We start from the raw sequence: 19,698 nt of genomic DNA on the forward strand, positions 1-19,698 counted from the left end.
AATAAAAACCAAACCAAATATTTTCCGAGCTTGATTATCCTTCCTATGACTACCAAGGTTGGAATTTGCATAAGATCAGACTATTACTTATCATTAGATGAAAGGACTTGAAAGAAATCAGACTATTGCTTATCAAACGTGGAATTTGGGGCAAGATGTTAGTTTACCAGTGCAACCATGCTGTGTGTGTCATGTGTCCTCAAGAAAATTCAGTCCGGTAGGTAGTCGGGGCCATGCACCAGCGCCAAGTAGGGATGTTGGCAGGACTGGCTGTTGGAGCTTTGGACGAGAGCAAACGCAAGGCCCCGCGGATGTCGATGCCGCTCATTCGGGGGGGACAGAGTAGGGCAGGGGGGTTGGCGACTTTTACAGATTTATTTATACTAGCACATATGCCCGTGCGTTGCAACAGGAGATAAAATAGTATGCATTTAAAGTCAGTGAGAATTATATGTGCAAGCAAAATCCTATGTGCACACGAAAAAAAGAAACAATTAACTTCTCGGTTTCACAGCGTGTGGAGGAATGAAAGTGCAACTATCCCTAGGTGGTTTTGGTAATTCATAACAACATATAGCTCATTGAGCTAATGCTATTCCAAGATGACTATTTCAGGAAAGTTCAATGATTGGCATGGCATGGATGTGAAAGTGGAACCCTCAAAATGCTAAGGACAAAGGATTGGCTCAAGCTCAAAAGCTCAAGACTCTTCATTTTATATTTTAGTGATCCAAGATCACATTGAGTCTTTAGGAAAAGCCAATACTATCAAGGAGGGATGAGGTGTTGCTTAATGAGCCTCTTGCTTCATGTGCTTAGTGATATGCTCCAAAACCCTCAACTACTTTCCCATATCCACATATGACCTAAACCCTAAGCCAAACTCGGTCCTACCGATTCTTTCTATCCGGCACCACCGAGTTTCACTTGTCATAAGCCACTGCCAAACCCTAGCAATTCGGTTCTACCGATAGGGATCTTGGTCTCACCGAGATGGGATTGCAAACTCTCTGTTTCCCTTTTGTAACTTTTCGGTCTCACCGAAAGAGCGAATCGGTCCCACCGAGATTGCAATATAAACTCTCTGTTTCCCTTTCGTAACTTTTCAGTCTCACCGAAAGAGCAAATCGGTCCCACCGAGTTTACCTGACCAACTCTCTGGTTAGCTTATTACCAAACTCGGTCTCACCGAGTTTGTGTAATCGGTCTCACCGAGATTACGTTATGCCCAAACCCTAACCATATCGGTCCTACCGAGTTGCATGTCAGTCCCACAGAAAATCTCTAACGGTCACTAGGTTTACCTTTTCGGTCCGACCGAGTTTGTTGATTCGGTCCCACCGAGATTGGAAAATTGTGTGTAACGGTTGGATTTTGTGTGGAGGCTATATATACCCCTCCACCTCCTCTTCATTCGTGGAGAGAGCCATCAGAACACATACACAATTTCAACTCATATGTTCTGAGAGAGAACCACCTACTCATGTGTTGAGACCAAGATATTCCATTCCTACCATATGAATCTTGATCTCTAGCTTTCCCCAAGTTGCTTTCCACTCAAACCTTCTTTCCACCAGATCCAAATCCTATGAGAGAGAGTTGAGTGTTGGGGAGACTATCATTTGAAGCACAAGAGTAAGGAGTTCATTACCTACACACCATTTGTTACTTCTTGGAGAGTGGTGTCTCCTAGATTGGCTAGGTGTTACTTGGGAGCCTCCGACAAGATTGTGGAGTTGAACCAAGGAGTTTGTAAGGGCAAGGAGATCGCCTACTTCGTGAAGATCTACCGCTAGTGAGGCAAGTCCTTCGTGGGCAATGGCCATGGTGGGATAGACAAGGTTGCTACTTCGTGGACCCTTCGTGGGTGGAGCCCTCCGTGGACTCGCGTGACCGTTACCCTTCGTGGGTTGAAGTCTCCATCAACGTGGATGTAGGATAGCACCACCTATCCGAACCACGGGAAAAACATCCGTGTCTCCAATTGCGTTTGAATTCTCCAAACCCTTTCCTTTACATTCTTGCAAGTTGCATGCTTTACTTTCCGCTGCCAATATACTCTTTGCATGCTTGCTTGAATTGTGTGATGATTGCTTGACTTGTACTACAATAGCTAAAATCTGCCAAGAACTAAAATTGGGAAAAGGTTAAGCTTTTATTTGGTCAAGTAGTCTAATCACCCCCCCTCTAGACATACTTTCGATCCTACAAGTGGTATCAGAGCTTTGGTCTCCATTTGCTTTGATCTCCATAGCTTTTGGTGGTCATAGCCTTGGTTTCACAACCTAGGAGAGTATGGCGTCTAGCGAGGGAAATTATCACCGTAGAGGTCCTTACTTTGATGGTACTAATTTTGCTAGTTGGAAGCATAAAATGAAAATGCATATTCTTGGACATAACCCCGCCGTTTGGGCTATTGTGTGTGTTGGTTTGCAAGGTGACTTCTTTGATGGGAAAGAACCAAACCGTGAAGCTACCGCGGATGAGTTGAAGATGTTGCAATACAATGCTCAAGCTTGTGATATTCTCTTCAACAGATTGTGCCCCGAAGAATTCAACAAAATCAGCCGTCTTGAGAATGCAAAGGAAATTTGGGACACTTTGATTGATATGCACGAAGGTACCGACTCCGTCAAGGAATCCAAGTTGGATGTGCTTCAAAGTCAACTTGACAAGTTCAAAATGAAGGATGGTGAAGGTGTCGCTGAAATGTACTCTAGGCTTGCTCTCATCACAAATGAGATTGCCAGCTTAGGAAGTGAAGAGATGACCGATAGATTCATCATCAAGAAGATTCTAAGAGCCTTGGATGGAAAATATGATACCGTGTGCACATTGATCCAATTGATGCCCAATTACAAAGATCTCAAGCCAACGGAGGTGATTGGAAGAATTGTTGCTCATGAGATGTCACTTAAGGATAAAGAGGAACTTCACAACAAATCAAGTGGTGCCTACAAAGCCTCATGTGAAGCCCCTACATCATTAAGTGAGAAACAAAACTTCAATGAAGAATTGAGCTTAATGGTGAAGAACTTCAACAAGTTCTACAAGAGTAGAAGCAAAGATAGAAGCTTCAAGTCAAGGTCCTACAATGACAAAAGATCTTCTAGTCGAGAGCGAAACTGCTACAGTTGTGGAAGACCCGGACACTATTCCAATGAGTGTACGGCTCCCTACAAGAGAAGAGAAGATTCTCCAAAAAGAAGAAGCAAAGAATCACCACCAAGAGAGAGAAGGAGTAGAGATGATCGTTATGAACGAAGATACTCACGGAGAAGCAAGGACTCGGAAAGGAAGGAAAAATCATCAAGGAGCTACACAAAACGAAGACATCAAGCTCATGTTGGTGAATGGGTATCCGGCTCCGACTCCGACAGCCACTCCGAGAGAAGTTATCACTCTGACTCCGAAGATACTCAAGATGAAGGTGTTGCCGGTCTAGCACTTGTGTCAACCAACTCCTACGACATATTTGACTCACCAAATGAAGGAATTGGAAGATGCTTCATGGCCAAAGGTCCTAAGGTAACACACCCCGAGTATGTTGATTTCAATAGTGATGAAGATGACTTGTTACGTGATGATTTGCTTGTTGACAACTCTAGTGATGAATACTATGATGAAACGTCAATTAATCATGCTAATCAAGATAAAATGAATGACAATGATAAGGAGAAGATTGAGGCTCTAACTAAAGAAGTAAACACTCTTAAGTTAGCTCATGAAACTATCTTCGAAGATCATCGAGAACTTTTAAGAGCTCATGATAAATTATGCTTTGAAAAGCTCAATCTTGAGCAAGAGCATGAGTTCTTAAAAGCAATCAATGATGATCTCCGCAAGAAAAGTTCTTCTTACATTGCCAAGAGTTTACTCTTATCCACTTACATGCCTCAAGTCAAGTCTAGTAACAAGAACAAGAAAGATTCTTCCTCTAGCAGTAACAATGATCATGCTAAATCCAATATTGTTGCTTCTAGTAGTTCTCTTGATTCCACTAATGATTCTCTTAGTCAAGTTACACTTGAGCAAGAAAATAGCTTATTGAAGGGAATTATAGAGAAATGAGTGTACAAAAGCCTTGCCGGGAGTAAGCAATTCAAGGAAATTGTGCGCAAGCAAGGAATGCACCGGAAGAATCAAGGCGTTGGTTTTGAACGAAAGTTCAATGCCAATGGAGTTGAGTGGGAAGAAGATCAATACCCCAAGACAAAGTTTGTTCCTCAACAAGAGAAGTATGATACTTCTTTCAAGGGGACACAAGCTCAAGATGATCTTCCACCACAAGACTACAAGCAAAAAGGCAAGGACAAGCTTCAAGAGGAAATTGATGCATTTGAAGAAGCTCCTAAGACCTTAGTCAAGTGGATTCCCAAGACTACTTCAAGTTCCACTTCATCAAGTATGACTACAACTCCAAGGATTCCCATCAAGATGGTGTGGATCCAAAAGAAGAAGAACTAGAGAGTTCTTGAGGGTGACTCCGCCAACATACTTCACTCTTATCATTTTGGCAAGAACAAGTGCAATCAACTTCCACATCTTGCACTAGTTCAAGGAGTCACAAACCCTCTTGTTGGTAAGACAAGGGACAAGGTAACCTAAAAGTTTTCATGGACATCATCTTGTGTGTGCATCACTCTATGTCTATGGATATCCTTGTTTGTTCCTTGTGGGACTAACCCATGTAGGTATTGAAAGTGTAATTCACTCAAATGGATAGCTCCAAGTGATCTACATCAACATTGAGCATCCACATCTTCAACATCTACATGAAGTCATCATCGACAAAACCCGAGGTTAGTTCATCCCTCTAAGGGGGGATATCACATCTAGGGGGAGCTTTACTCTAAGACTTGAGCTAAAGCAACTCTAAAGATGTGAACACAACAATGCTTTATGTAAAAGTGGTAACCCCACTTGAGCTTAAACGATGAGTATGACCTATGATCAAGTGTTCTCACTTGACTCCTAAGTCAATATACTCATATATAGATGACCTTGTCATCGCAAATTGCTTGATAGATGCTAGAATTGGTTGTGCATGCCTTGTCACATATTTCATTTGCCATCTTATTGTGTGAGCATGCTGGTTGCATATTTTACTCATTCGAGGACATCCACTTGTTGTTTTGATTGTTTGGTTTTATTTCCTTTTGCCAAGTGGATGGACAAGAATGCCTAAGAACCTCCTCTAGCTATCTATGCTTTTCTCGTCTCAAACTCTATTCATGCTACATCACAAAATTTGATCAAGTCAGATTCGAACCACTCTGTGTGAGGAGCGCTCGGAGTCCCCGATTCGTCATAGACTTAAACTTCCAAAACCTCTTTATGATTCTCGGTCTGACCGATACCCTACTTTCGGTCCTACCGAGATCATTAAGTTGATCTAGGTTTTCGATCTCGATGCAACCGATTTGAACCATTCGGTCACACCGAGTTGCAACAACTGTATACAGTTTTGCATCCCGGTGCCACCGAGTTGTTCCACTCGGTCACACCGACAGGGTCGGGCTATATATAGTCACGGGCAAAAATTTGGAAATTTCTCCGAACCCCTTCGCCCGCGCGATAGCCTGCTCTGCCAACTTGGTCTCCGGATCGTCTCCTCGCCGCCAGCCGCCTCCAGTCGCTGGTCTCCGTCGCCGTCAACGGAAATTCAACCCCGCCATTGCCGCCGTAGCGAGTCTCCGCCGAACTAGGGTATGGACTCGATCTTTGTGCTATTCCCCAATCCGATTCTTAGCACATTGTGATCATCATGATTCTTGCCACGTTTGTTAAACTTCTATCCAGTCAATGAACTCGTAGATTAGGTTTAATTCGAAAATTTTAGGGTTAGGTTTTCGCCGAAACCATCTCGGACCCACCGAGTTGAAAAACTCGGTCCCACCGATTTGGCTTATGCCATTGCACAAGTGAGACTCGGTCTGACCGAGAATTACTAATCGGTGTGACCGATTTTGGAACTCTGTGAAACCCTAGCAGTCTCGGTGCCACCGAACCGTGACTCGGTCTGACCGAGTTCACTAGTTTAGGTGCCAAAACTGCTTCGGTATCACCGAGTTTAGAAATTGGTAGATCCGAGATGCTTTCAGTGGGAAACTAAAACTAAGTTTTTGAATATTTTTCGAATTTGGAGCATTTTTTAAATTCTGTTTTCTTTTTAGACATCTCAAACTATTTTGAAAAACAATAATTTCTTTTGAAAAAATGGGAACCTTTTTGCAAGTTCTGAATGTATTTTTAAAATAGCAAAACAATTGGAATTCTTAACATTTTGAAAAAAACAATTCTTAAGTCTGAAACTTTTTTTGAGAATTTTTAATTTACAAAATGAATTCTAAAAGAAAAACAAATTTGGAAGGGAAAAAAGTGATAGGAAAGGAGAATAAAAATAGAAGTATACAGAAATAAAGAAAATTGGGCCAGCGCATTATTGGTTGTCCTGTGCGAAACTCCAACTAAAAAGATGAAAATAATTTAAATTTGTGAACATTTTTTTAAAACAGGAACATGTGTTGAAAATTTAAAAAAAAATAGAAATTGGGTATCTTTTTAAAACAAACATTATTTTTTATTGTGAAAATTTCACTAAAACAATAATATTTTTCGAATTTGGAGCATTTTTAAATGCTATTTGATTTTTAGACATCTCGAACAATTTTGAAAAACAATATTTTTTGAAAAAATGGGAAACTCTGTGCAAGTTTGGATTATTTTTCGAAATAGCAACAAAATTTCGGGACTCTGAACATTTTCCAAAAAAAATTAATTCTTAACGTTCTTTGAGGATTTTAAATTTAAGAAATAAATTTTAAAATAAAAATAAACTTGGAAGGGAAAAAAGAGATACGAAAATAAGAATAAAATAGAAGTAAAACACAGAAAGAAAACAAAATTGGCCAGCCCAATATTGGTTGCCCTGTGTGAAACTCAACTATTTGTTGCCATGTGCGGAGAAAAGAATTTTCCCAAGTGCGCGGGCAGAAAAATAAGTGGGCTGGCTTTGCTGGGACATAGCGCACGGCCCACGTATGAAAATTCTTTTTCTAGCAGACAAACGTATATAAATTTAGTACCAGCTCGGATAGGAAAAAAATATTTTCAGCGGTGAACGGATGAAAAAATTGGCGAAACGCACCTATTTTATTAGTAGGCATAGGTATAGAGATATAGACTAGCACATATACCCGTGTGTTGCAAACGGGAGAGAAAATGGAGGCATTTGCTCTTTTAACTGAAAATAGGAATGGGGGTCGAAGAGAGAGCGCAGATGAAATCATACAATCAGGTATCCTGAGTGAGTATGGCTCAAGGCAAGTAAACACCACGTCTCATGTCTATGTACTATAACCATTCCTACAGCTACCTCATTCCCCTCTTGTCGCCGCTAGAGTGCACGGCCTGGCAAAGCCCGCGTAGCGGTGGCGGCTGTAGGGTGCTCTGGAACATCGATTTTGGTGGGGTCTCTATGCCTTTTCAACACAAGTTTACATTTTTGGTATACATGTAGTACATTTTTCGTATACATCTAGTACATTTTTTCTTATTTCACCTCCGTTGGCCTCTCTAGCCAAGCCGCTACCGCGAGCTCCTCCGGTTGCACCATCGCATGTGCCTGTACTAATGTGTATCCGCCCAAAAGCCAAAGGGTAAGAGCATCTCCAGCCGCGCCCCCAACAGGTCCCCCAGGCGTTTTTTGTCGCCGGCGCAGAAAAACGGCCTAGTCACGCCCCTAGAAGCCCGTTTTTTGCCCGTTTGGGCCGAAACTGGCGTCGGCGGACTCAGGCCGAACCCGGCGCGCTGGGGGGCGCCGGGGAACGCGCTTTTGGTGCGAACGGGGATGGGCCCGCCGAGTTAGTGAGACGCCGCTTCGTCGTCCTCATTGTCTCGGTTCCCGCGGGAATCAATGCCTGCCTAACGGGCGGCGCAGTGAAGGCACCACCAGCGCGCGTCCCGCCCACTCCCGCCACGCGTCGCCCAGCATGCAGCCTCTCGCCACCCCGCTTCGGCTATAAAAGCTGGCCTCCCCACCGGTGAACGCCATACTGATAACCCACAAGTATAGGGGATCGCAACAGTTTTCGAGGGTACAGTATTCAACCCAAATTTGTTGATTCGACACAAGGGGAGCCAAAGAATATTCTCAAGTATTAGCAGTTGGGTTGTCAATTCAACCACACCTGGATAACGTAATATCTGCAGCAAAGTGTTTAGTAGCAAAGTAATATGATAGTAGTGGTAACGGTAACAAAAGTAACAGAAGCAAAAGTAATATTTTTGGTATTTTGTAGTGATTGTAACAGTAGCAACGGGAAAGTAAATAAACAAAAACCAATATAGGAAAAGCTCGTAGGCATTGGATCGGTGATGGACAATTATGTCGGATGCGGTTCATCATGTAGCAGTCATAACATAGGGTGACACAAAACTAGCTCCAATTCATCAATGTAATGTAGGCATGTATTCTGAATATAGTCATACGTGCTTATGGAAAAGAACTTGCATGACATATTTTGTCCTACCCTCCCGTGGCAGGGGGGTCCTAATGGAAACTAAGGGATATTAAGGCCTCCTTTTAATAGAGAACCGGAACAAAGCGTTAGCACATAGTGAATACATGAACTCCTCAAACTATGGTCATCACCGGGAGTGGTCCCGATTATTGTCACTTCGGGGTTGCCGGATCATAACACATAGTAGGTGACTATAGACTTGCAAGGTAGGATCAAGAACACACATATATTCATGAAAACATAATAGGTTCAGATCTGAAATAATGGCACTCGGGCCCTAGTGACAAGCATTAAGCATAGCAAAGTCATAGCAACATCAATCTCAGAACATAGTGGATACTAGGGATCAAACCCTAACAAAACTAACTCGATTACATGATAGATCTCATCCAACTCATCACCGTCCAGCAAGTCTACGATGGAATTACTCACGCAAGGCGGTGAGCATCATGAAATTGGTGATGGGGATGTTTGATGATGATGACGGTGACGAATCCCCCTCTCCGGAGCCCCGAACGGACTCCAGATCAGCCCTCCCGAGAGGTTTTAGGGCTTGGCGGCGGCTCCGTATCGTAAAACGCGATGATTTCTTCTCCTTGATTTTTTTCTCCCCGAAAGCAAATATATAGAGTAGGAGTTGGCGTCAGAGGAGCTCCAGGGGGCCCACGAGGTAGGGGCGCGCCCCCCCACCCTCATGGACAGGGTGTGGGCCCCCTGTTCTTCATCTTTGGCAAGGATTTTTTATTATTTTTGAAAAGACGTTCCATGGAGTTTCAGGTCATTCCGAGGACTTTTGTTTCTGCACATAAATAACACGATGGAAAGTCTGCTAAAAACAGCGTCAGTCCGGGGTTAATTCCATTCAAGTCATGCAAGTTAGAGTCCAAAACAAGGGCAAAAGTGTTTGAAAAAGTAGATACGACGGAGACGTATGAACTCCCCCAAGCTTAAACATTTGCTTGTCCTCAAGAAATTCAGTTGATAAACTGAAAGTGATAAAGAAAAACTTTTACAAACTCTGTTTGCTCTTGTTGTTGTAAATATGTAAAGCCAATATTCAAGTTTTCAGCAAAGATTATGACTAACCACATTTGCAATAATTCTCAGGTCTCATTTTTACTCATATCAATAGCATAATCAACTAGCGAGCCATAATAATAAATCTTGGATGACAACACTTTCTCAAAACAATCATGATATGATATAACAAGATGGTATCTCGCTAGCCCTTTCTGAGACCGCAAAACATAAATGCAGAGCACCTTTAAAGATCAAGGACTGACTAGACATTGTAATTCATGGTAAAAGAGATCCAATCATAGTCATACCCAATATAAATTAATAGTAATGGATGCAAATGACAGATGCGCTCTCCAGCTAGTGCTTTTAATAAGAGGGTGATGACTCAACATAAAAGTAAATAGATAGGCTCTTCGCAGAGGGAAGCAGGGATTTGTAGAGATGCCAGAGCTCGGTTTTGAAATAGAGATGATAATATTTTGAGCGGTATACTTTCATTGTCAACATAACAACTAAGAGATGGCGATATCTTCCATGCTACACACATTATAGGCGGTTCCCAAACAGAATGGTAAAGTTTATACTCCCCCTCCACCAACAAGCATCAATCCATGACTTGCTCGAAACAACGAGTGTCTCCAACTAGCAACAGTCCCATGGGGAGTTTTGTTTGCAATTATTTTGATTTAGTTTGCATAAAGCATGGGACTAGGCATCCCGGAGACCAATCATTTTCTCGTGAATGAGGAGCGGAGTCCACTCCTCTTAAGAATAACCCGCCTAACATGGAAGATAAGGGCAGCCCTAGTTGATACATGAGCTATTCGAGCATACAAAACAGAATGTTTATTTGAAGGTTTAGAGTTTGGCACATACAAATTTACTTGGAACGGCAGGTAGATACCGTATATAGGAAGGTATAGTGGACTCATTTGGAATAACTTTGGGGTTTACGGGATTGGATGCACAAGCAGTATTCCCGCTTAGTATAAGTGAAGGCTAGCAAAAGACTGGGAAGTGACCAACTAGAGAGCGACAACAGACATGAACATGCATTAAAATTAATAAACATTGGATGCAAGCATGAGTAGGATATAATCCACCATGAACATAAATATCGTGAAGGCTATGTGGATTTTGTTTCAACTACATGTGTGAACATGTGCCAAGTCAAGTGACTTAAATCATTCAAAGGAGGATACCACCCCATCATACCACATCACAAACATTTTAATAGCATGTTGGCACGCAAGGTAAACCATTATAACTCATAGCTAATCAAGCATGGCACGAGCAACTATGATCTCTAATTGTCATTGCAAACATGTTTACTCATAATAAGCTGAATCAGGAACGATGAACTCATCATATTTACAAAAACAAGAGAGGTCGAGTTTATACCAACTTTTCTCATCTCAGTCAGTCCATCATATCTATCTATCTATCTATCTATACCTATACTAATTAGCGACTTCCAAGAAATTACCACATTAATTAGAATTTATGAGCCGTTCATCTCTGATGGGACCGAATTATTACGGTATAGATCCACTCATATAATCTTAGTCTAGAAAAACAAGAGATGCCATGTCCCTACAGATGCCCTCAAAAAATAAACGTCCATATAGATGCCCTCAAGAAATAAACTCCCACGATCCAACTCTCCCCATCTCTCATGTATATCTCCAAAAAAGAAAAGAAAAAACAATCTCACGTATATCTCCCTCAAGTCCAATCCCTCACGATCCCAATATCTCAATCTCCCATGTCCTCAAAAAAAACTCCTACGATCAAACTCCCCCAATCTCTCATGTATTTCTCCAAAAAAAATATCTCACGTATATCTCCCTCAATCTCTCACGTACGCATCTCTCTCCTGTTGTGATGTATTAAAAGTCAGTTTTCAAGGATCCATGTTAATCCTAGGTCTGAGTTTGTTTTGTTGGAAAAAAGGGAAGCCCACGTCGATCCCCTCCATGGCATCTCCGATCTCCTCTTTCTTGCTGCCGCCTCTCAACTCCTCCTTTCTGGCTCCCCAACCCTCTGATCTACTCCACGTTGCCATCTCCATCTCCACGCGCTGCTGGCACCAGTTTAGCTTATCATTGCTAAGCCCACGCTTCCTCGATCTAGCTTGGCACCCATCCACCCTGTTATCATTGCTATGCAATTTACTTGAGTGTATCTCCGTTCTCAATCTTATGTGTCCTCTACAAATTGAATCGTCCATCACTGCAGTCTACAGGTAGTCAGGTAATACCAAATCCAGTCACAAGCTCCTACCCCAGCTCAAGTTTGTTGATTGCGGCCAAGCACTATCAGATCAACTGATAAAACAGGTTCAACTTCTCTAGATCCATCAGCTTTCTGCTCACTTCACAGTTACTTTGCATCCTCTAGATATGCAATTTCATATGATGTGTGCAGAACACATCTTGGCCTGAGTTGCTTGCATTTTTTTTCTTTTTGCTTTGATTCCTTTATATGATACAATTGATTGTTGTTTTTCCTACAGATATTTTAGTATATACATGTTCCATTGGTTGATGCATATATGTGATATTCCTATCCTAATAAGCAGTCCTGACCACCTATGTGCGTAGCCTAAGATGAGTGCCAGCTAGCTCGAGGAGCTCCTGCTGTACGTGTCGGGCACCGGCTCCGTCCCCCATATGTGAAGCAATGGTGATATGCAGGTTCAATCTATATACAACTTTATAAACGTGGAAAGCAATATAAGATGTCCTTACGATAATTTGATCTTTTTCACAGGCTGATTGAGACCACAAGAAGAAACAACAGTTTGTCGACATCAAAAGTGTGGAAGGAAATTTTGCATGTGTGCCCATCTTTGTTCTTCACCCTCCCCTACCAGCCATTGTTCATATTCGAAGTGAAAAACCATGTCTATATACAACATTGATTTTCTATACTAAATAGTAAATACACATCGACATTGGGTCATCAACATCGGAGACTTTCATCCTGTTGTGCTGTGGTGTCAGTGAGACGTTCAAAGGTGTCAAATGCAAGAAGGCCAAGAGTGTATGCATGTGATACTACACTAATTTATCCTCTTTACAACCTATATATGTTCATCTAATACCTGTTTTTTCTTAACAAAAGGATGGATCATGCAGATTGATATTGTATATCATTGCTGAGACACATTAGATAGAAATTTGACAAAACTCCCTTGCAGAGCTGCGATCAAGGTCTTCGAAATTTCTCCTCGGTCGATCTATCCAATGTGGTTCCAGATCTTGCAGCCAAATGGTGAGAAGGAGAATAATCCAGTGCCAAAGGCTACAGCTTCTGGAGCAACCGCGACATCGGGATCATGAATGTTGAGGCTCCCACAGTCCAATGTAGTACTAGGTAAAGTAATTTCTGGCAGTTGCCCCGAGCAAAGATATAGATAGCAGTTTATCAGCCAATGATTAATTCTTCCTTTTGTTCATCGCTGTGCTTAATCGTTGCCTTTAGAGGTAATTCTGAATCCGGTGTGTTCCATGGTCAAGTTTATATAATGCATAAATAAAGCCCCTACTCTAGATCTTTTTTCTGTACGGTTGTGGATGTACCAGAGTGTTGATTTTAATTATGTAACCTATCCATGAATGCTACGTGTGGTGTACTGCTACTTTTGTAGATCGTTCATGGTATATTTTGCACAGGACATTTCGAACCTATTTTTAAAGCACATATGTTAGCCTACTAATCCATATACCCTCACAAAAAAAAAACCCTACTAATCCATATGGTTTCTATCCTTACTATGTTAATTTATTATCTGGGAATAATTGGGCATATATGTGAGTGTATCAAGTCTGTCTGATAGACCTAATTTCTGAAACAAAATTAGTTGCAAAGCGAGACCTGATTTCGAAAAGACTTTTCAGCCTTCTATAGACTATGGCACTTTTTTCCCTCCACTAAAGATTTAGAAGTATCTGCACATGTCGCAGACAAAAGATACAATGCCCAGGGTTATATGTAAAATTTAGTTAGCCTATTTGTTTCTAAATCATCAAGAGTTAACCTATGTTATAATCTGAAATGATCATGCTGGAATTAACTTTATGATGGTCTTAACAAACATGGTGCTATTTATGGTGAGTTGATTAGTTGTAGGGCTATTGAACATATTTACGGCAGTTTGGGCGTAAAATCCTTCAGCTTAACCATTCCTATATGTACATTATCCTGCATATATACTTCATTACATGGTGTACTGTTCATCCTAAATGATTACTATTCTGTAAACAAGCACTATCTATGACATGTGTGTGTGTGTGTGTTAGATTTCATTAGGTTCGAAGGAAGTTTACCTTACAAACCATGATTGTATTCTTTTCCAGATTACTACTGCACACTCAGATTCATTCCCTATCCTTTTTTTTTTGACAAAACACAACATCACTGCATTTACATTCAGAACAGGAAGTAAAGTTCAGAGAAATATCTACCGAGCTAGACATGAGAGAAATAAAACAGCAAGATTAAATCATCTGGCCATCCTTCAGATGAACTAGGCGCACGGTTAAATATTTATATGCACATAATGTTCTTGCTCGATAATAGCAGACAACTTTAGTTTCATAGGCAAAAGCAGTGAAAAAAGTTGTGCCCTATAACAAAGTAGCACCGGTCTTAATGTACGCTATTAGAGTGCTATACCACACTATAGGATGCTATTAGCGAGACACTGTATACATTGATTTATTTAGCGGGACAATTGTCAGCACACTATGGCGTTCTATCAGCGGCGCTATAACGCGCTATTTTTTCAGTGGCCGGAAGTATCCAAATTGCCGACGATTGATTTGATAGATTATTTATGCATCTGATCACAATGTTTCACTATCAGTTTTTTTAAGATACCAAGAAAGGTTGATTTTTAGTAACTCGATTCACACTACCCTTTTTCTGTTAGAGCTATTGCCACATGCAACAATATCGTATGTAAGAAGAAATTCCAGTTTTTTGCAGAAGTTCCTCTTAGAGTTATCCTTCGAGATAACAAAGAGTTATTTCTAAGTAGTTATCTTTCATATTCAACTTATAAGAGCTACTTTAAATATTCTTTAATTGAAAAAAAAAATCCTCAAGATATTTCATGGAAGCATACATGTTATGCTGATAGATCAGGAAAAGTCAATTGTGTCATTGTAACCTTAAGATTTTGCCCTTACCTTAAATTATCAAAATTAGTTTCAGATTTACATAATGATCTGTTGATGGTACTACATGTACTATATTTGCAATACATGTCAAGCATCAGAGTATATCCAGATCCAGTATGCATCTATTAACTTTTGTGTCCGTGAGAGATCTATGTCTTACTTTATGTTCACCTCAAGAAAATGTCTTACCTTATGTGTAATTATTTTTCAAATTTTGGTACAGCAATTCATCTCAAGCTTTTATGTCAAGCATTTATTTACATAAGCAATAAAACGCTGCAATAAATGCGCATACTTCTAAATACAAGATCTGATATACATGTTTTATAGAGATGAATAAATGCTTGCATACATCTGAATACAAGATCTGATATACATTTTTAATTTACATAAATGTGTATATAGCGTATATCTAATTAAGCAAAGACTGCTGAAATATATGTGTACGAGTTGGTGAGGCATACGTACGAATTTACATTTTTAGTGTTCATTTTACGTTCCTTAATTGCTAGCCCGTGCAGGTGCACGGGTTGACGATTAGTATCATCATAATTGCATTTCACTTGCACGAACGAACGAAGTGAATAATAATAAGAGTGCATGTGCATTGGACTAAGCTGAAATCTGTGAGCATTCAATAAGCAGGAGAAGACAAGGCAATATGGGCTCTTGCTTAAATCAACAATAATGCATATAAGAGCCACTTCAACAATTTAATCATAGTCTTCTCCTAACAACCCCCAAAGAAAAGAAAAGAAATAAATCTATTTACACGGGAAAGTTCCCAACAAGCAAAAGAAGAACGGGAAATATTTTTGGGTTTTCTTTTTAATTACTACTACTACAGCAAGAAAGTAAACTAGCTAGAAGCTATTACTAAATTTTTTGGTTTTTCTTAAGATTAATCAAACACACAAGAAGAAAGCAAGAAAAAGAAAATAAACTAGCATGGATATTACAGTGAAAGAGTATGAGCACCGACATCTAGCAATGAGTGTGTGTAAACATAAATGTAATGTCAGTGGGAAATACGTACTCCCCCAAGCTTAGGATTTTGGCCTAAGTTGGTTCATTCCCAGGGATGGCCTGGCGGATACCCGTAGGTGTAGCTGGGGTCGTACTGAGATGAAGAGGACTCTGACTACCACTGGCTGGCAATCATCTCCGAATCCCACTGGTAATTAGACTGTCGTGGAGGCTCAAATTGTGGTTCCGGCTCCGGGGCTGATGTAGGGTTCCGGTAGGCTTGAATGGCCGCCCACGGAACGAGATACGGACCTTCAGATAAATTAAACAAGGAAGGAGCAGGCAAGGTAATAGTCTCAGGGTGATGTTTATTAAAGAACAATTTGTATTTAAACTCCCCTTCCATATTCTTAACAATAAAGTCATGCGCTAGCATACTTTTATAATCTAAATAAGCACTAGGCAGCAATTTTTCTTCTTTCTCATAGAGCCTAATTGGTATATTAAAATATGCAGCAAGGCGCGAAGCATAAATACCTTCAAAGATGGGGCCCTTAGTACGGTTCAGACTTAACCGTTTAGCAATAATTCCGCCCATACTAACAGCGTTATCGCGGAATAAACCATGGAACAAAATGATAATATTAGGAACACTAAGGTTTCCACAGTTTTCGCGACCAATCAAGCAACGACTAGCAAATATGGCAAAGTAGCATAAAACAGGAAAATGTATGTTAGTGATTCTTGCATCGGAAACCTTCTTGGTTTCTCCCACAGCGATGGTGTCAATAAATTCTTCCACATCCTTACAGTGTGGTTCATCTAAGGTACCCTCAAAGGGTATTTTGCAAACCTTGCAAAATTCAGCTAATGGCATCTTCTTAACAACATCATATAAATGAAACTCTACTGAAGGAGGTGATTCCTTAGGAAAATAGTAGAAGTTTTGCACAAAAGTATTAGTGAGTAAGAGATACTGATGACGTTGGTCGCGGAGGAAGTCGGTGAGGCCAGCATTCTTAGCCAATGAATAGAAATCATCATAAATCCCGGCTTTTTTCAAGAAATCATCGGAAGGCCATTCACACGGCCGGACCTCTGCGGTGAGAGGCAAATTAAATTTGGGCCTTTGTGCTTCTTCATTTTGCTTTTCCTTCGAGCTTCGGCTCGATGAGCACCTCAAAAGTCTCTTCATAATTTTCTGAAATATTCTGAAATTTTTAGTAACTTCAAACAAAAGTGAACAAGCTCAAATATAATTGATAGCAACTACTCCTACAAGTGCCTAGAGACTCTATCAAGCATTAGAACTACTTGGAACCATATAAATTTGACATGCAAGCTCAAGAACATGGTCACCTAGGCAACACAAATTTGCAATGAATAGAGCACTAGAACAAAAACTAATTGGACCAATGGAGGAGTCACATACCAAGGAACAATCTCCCCAAGCAGTTTTGTGAGAGGTGCTTTGAGCAAGGACATCGAAAATCACAGCAAAGTGAGCTAGAACTCGTGCTTGAGCCAGATATTCGTGTTTGTGGGAGGAAGAAGAACTGTATGGGTGCAAAAATAAGTGGAGGAGGGCCACCGTGGGCCCACGAGGCAGGGGGCGCGCCCTGGGGGGTAGGGCGGGCCCTCCACCCTCGTGGCCAGGTGGTTGACCCCCCTGCTGTGTTCTCAGTTCCATAAATCCTCAAATATTATAGAAAAAATCATATTCAATTTTCAGGGCATTTGGAGAACTTTTATTTTCGGGGTATTTTTATATTGCACGGATAAATCAGAAAACAGACAGAAAATACTATTTTTACTTTATTTCAACTAAATAACAGAAAATATAAAGAGGGTACAGAAGGTTGTGCCTTCTAGTTTCATCCATCTCATGCTCATCAAAATGAATCCACTAACAAGGTTGATCAAGTCTTGTTAACGAACTCATTCCGAATAACATGCAACCGGAGAAATTTCGAATAACACTATGTTACCTCAACCGGGATATGCACATCCCCAATAATAAGAATATCATATTTCTTCTTGACAGTAGGAAGACGAAATTCAAAACCTCCAAATCTAATCGATGGAATTTTTCCAATAGAGTTGATACTATGAACTTGAGGTTGCTTCCTCGAAAAGTGTACCGTATGCTCATTACCATTAACATGAAAAGTGACATTGCCTTTGTTGCAATCAATAACAGCACCTGCAGTATTCAGAAAAGGTCTTCCAAGAATAACAGACATACTATTGTCCTCGGGAATATCAAGAATAATAAAGTCCGTTAAAATAGTAACGTTTGCAACCACAACAGGCACATCCTCACAAATACCGACAGGTATAGCAGTTGATTTATCAGCCATTTGCAAAGATATTTCAGTAGGTGTCAACTTATTCAAGTCAAGTCTACGATATAAAGAGAGAGGCATAACACTAACACCGGCTCCAAGATCACATAAAGCAGTTTTAACATAATTTCTTTTAATGGAGCATGGTATAGTAGGTACTCCTGGATCTCCAAGTTTCTTTGGTATTCCACCCTTAAAAGTATAATTAGCGAGCATGGTGGAAATTTCAGTTTCCGGTATCTTTCTTCTATTAGTGACAATATCTTTCATATATTTAGCATAAGGATTCATTTTGAGCATATCAGTCAATCGCATACGCAAAAAGATAGGTCTAATCATTTCAGCAAAGTGCTCAAAATCCTGATCATCTTTTTTCTTGGATGGTCGGGGAGGAAAAGGCATGGGTTTCTGAACCCATGGTTCTCTTTCTTTACCATGTTTCCTAGCAACAAAGTCTCTCTTATCATACGTTGATTCTTTGATTGTGGGTTATCAAGATCAATAGAAGGTTCAATTTCTACATCATTATCATTACTAGGTTGAGCATCATCATGAACATCATCATTAACATTTTCACTAGGTTCATGTTCATTACCAGATTGTGTTTCAGCATCAGACATAGAGATATCATTGGGATTCTCAGGTGGTTCAGCAATAGGTTCACTAAAAGTTTGCAAAGTCCTATCATTTTTCTTTTTCTTCTTTTTAGAAGAACTAGGTGCAGCAATATTATTTCTCTGAGAATCTTGCTCAATTCTCTTACGGTGGCCTTCAGGATACAAAGGTTCCTGAGTCATTCTACAAGTTAGTAGCCACTCTAACAGCATAATCATTTTTCTTACTATTCATTTCATTGAGCAAATCATTTTGAGCTTTAAGTACTTGTTCTACTTGAGTGGTAACCATAGAAGCATGTTTGCTAACAAGTTTAAGTTCACCCCTAATATTAGCCATATAATCACCCAAGTGTTTAATCATATAAGCATTTTGTTTTAATTGTCTACCAAAATAAGCATTGAAATCTTCTTGCTTAACCATAAAGTTATCAAACTCATCCAAGCATCGGCTAGCAATTTTAGCAGGAGGGACTTCAGCTTTAATACCTTTTACTTTCATAGATTTCTTTGCCTCTTGCATATCTTCAGGACTGAGAAATAGAACACCTCTCTTCTTCGGAGTTGGTTTAGGAATAGGCTCAATAATTGGAGCAGGAGCTGGCTCAGAAAGTGTACAATTATTTTCATTTGTCAACATATTATTCAATAGAATTTCAACTTCATCTGGTGTTCTTTCCCTGAAAACAAAACCAGCACAACTATCCAGGTAATCTCTGGAAGCATCGGTTAGCCCATTATAAAAGATATCAAGTATTTCATTTTTCTTAAGAGGATGATCAGGCAAAGCATTAAGTAAATTGAGAAGCCTCCCCAAGCTTGTGGGAGACTCTCTTCTTCGATTTGCACAAAATTATAAATTTCCCTCAAAGCAGCTTGTTTCTTATGAGCAGGGAAATATTTAGCAGAGAAGTACTAAATCATATCATGGGGACTACACACACAACCAGGATCAAGAGAATTAACCATACCTTAGCATCACCCTTTAATGAGAACGGAAATATTTTAAGGATATAAAAGTAGTGAGATCTCTCATCATTAG

The sequence above is a fragment of the Triticum urartu genome, chromosome 7A, assembly GCF_056163025.1.
Source record: "Triticum urartu cultivar PI428250 chromosome 7A, HENAU_Tu73, whole genome shotgun sequence".
NCBI classification, from domain to species: Eukaryota; Viridiplantae; Streptophyta; class Magnoliopsida; order Poales; family Poaceae; genus Triticum; species Triticum urartu.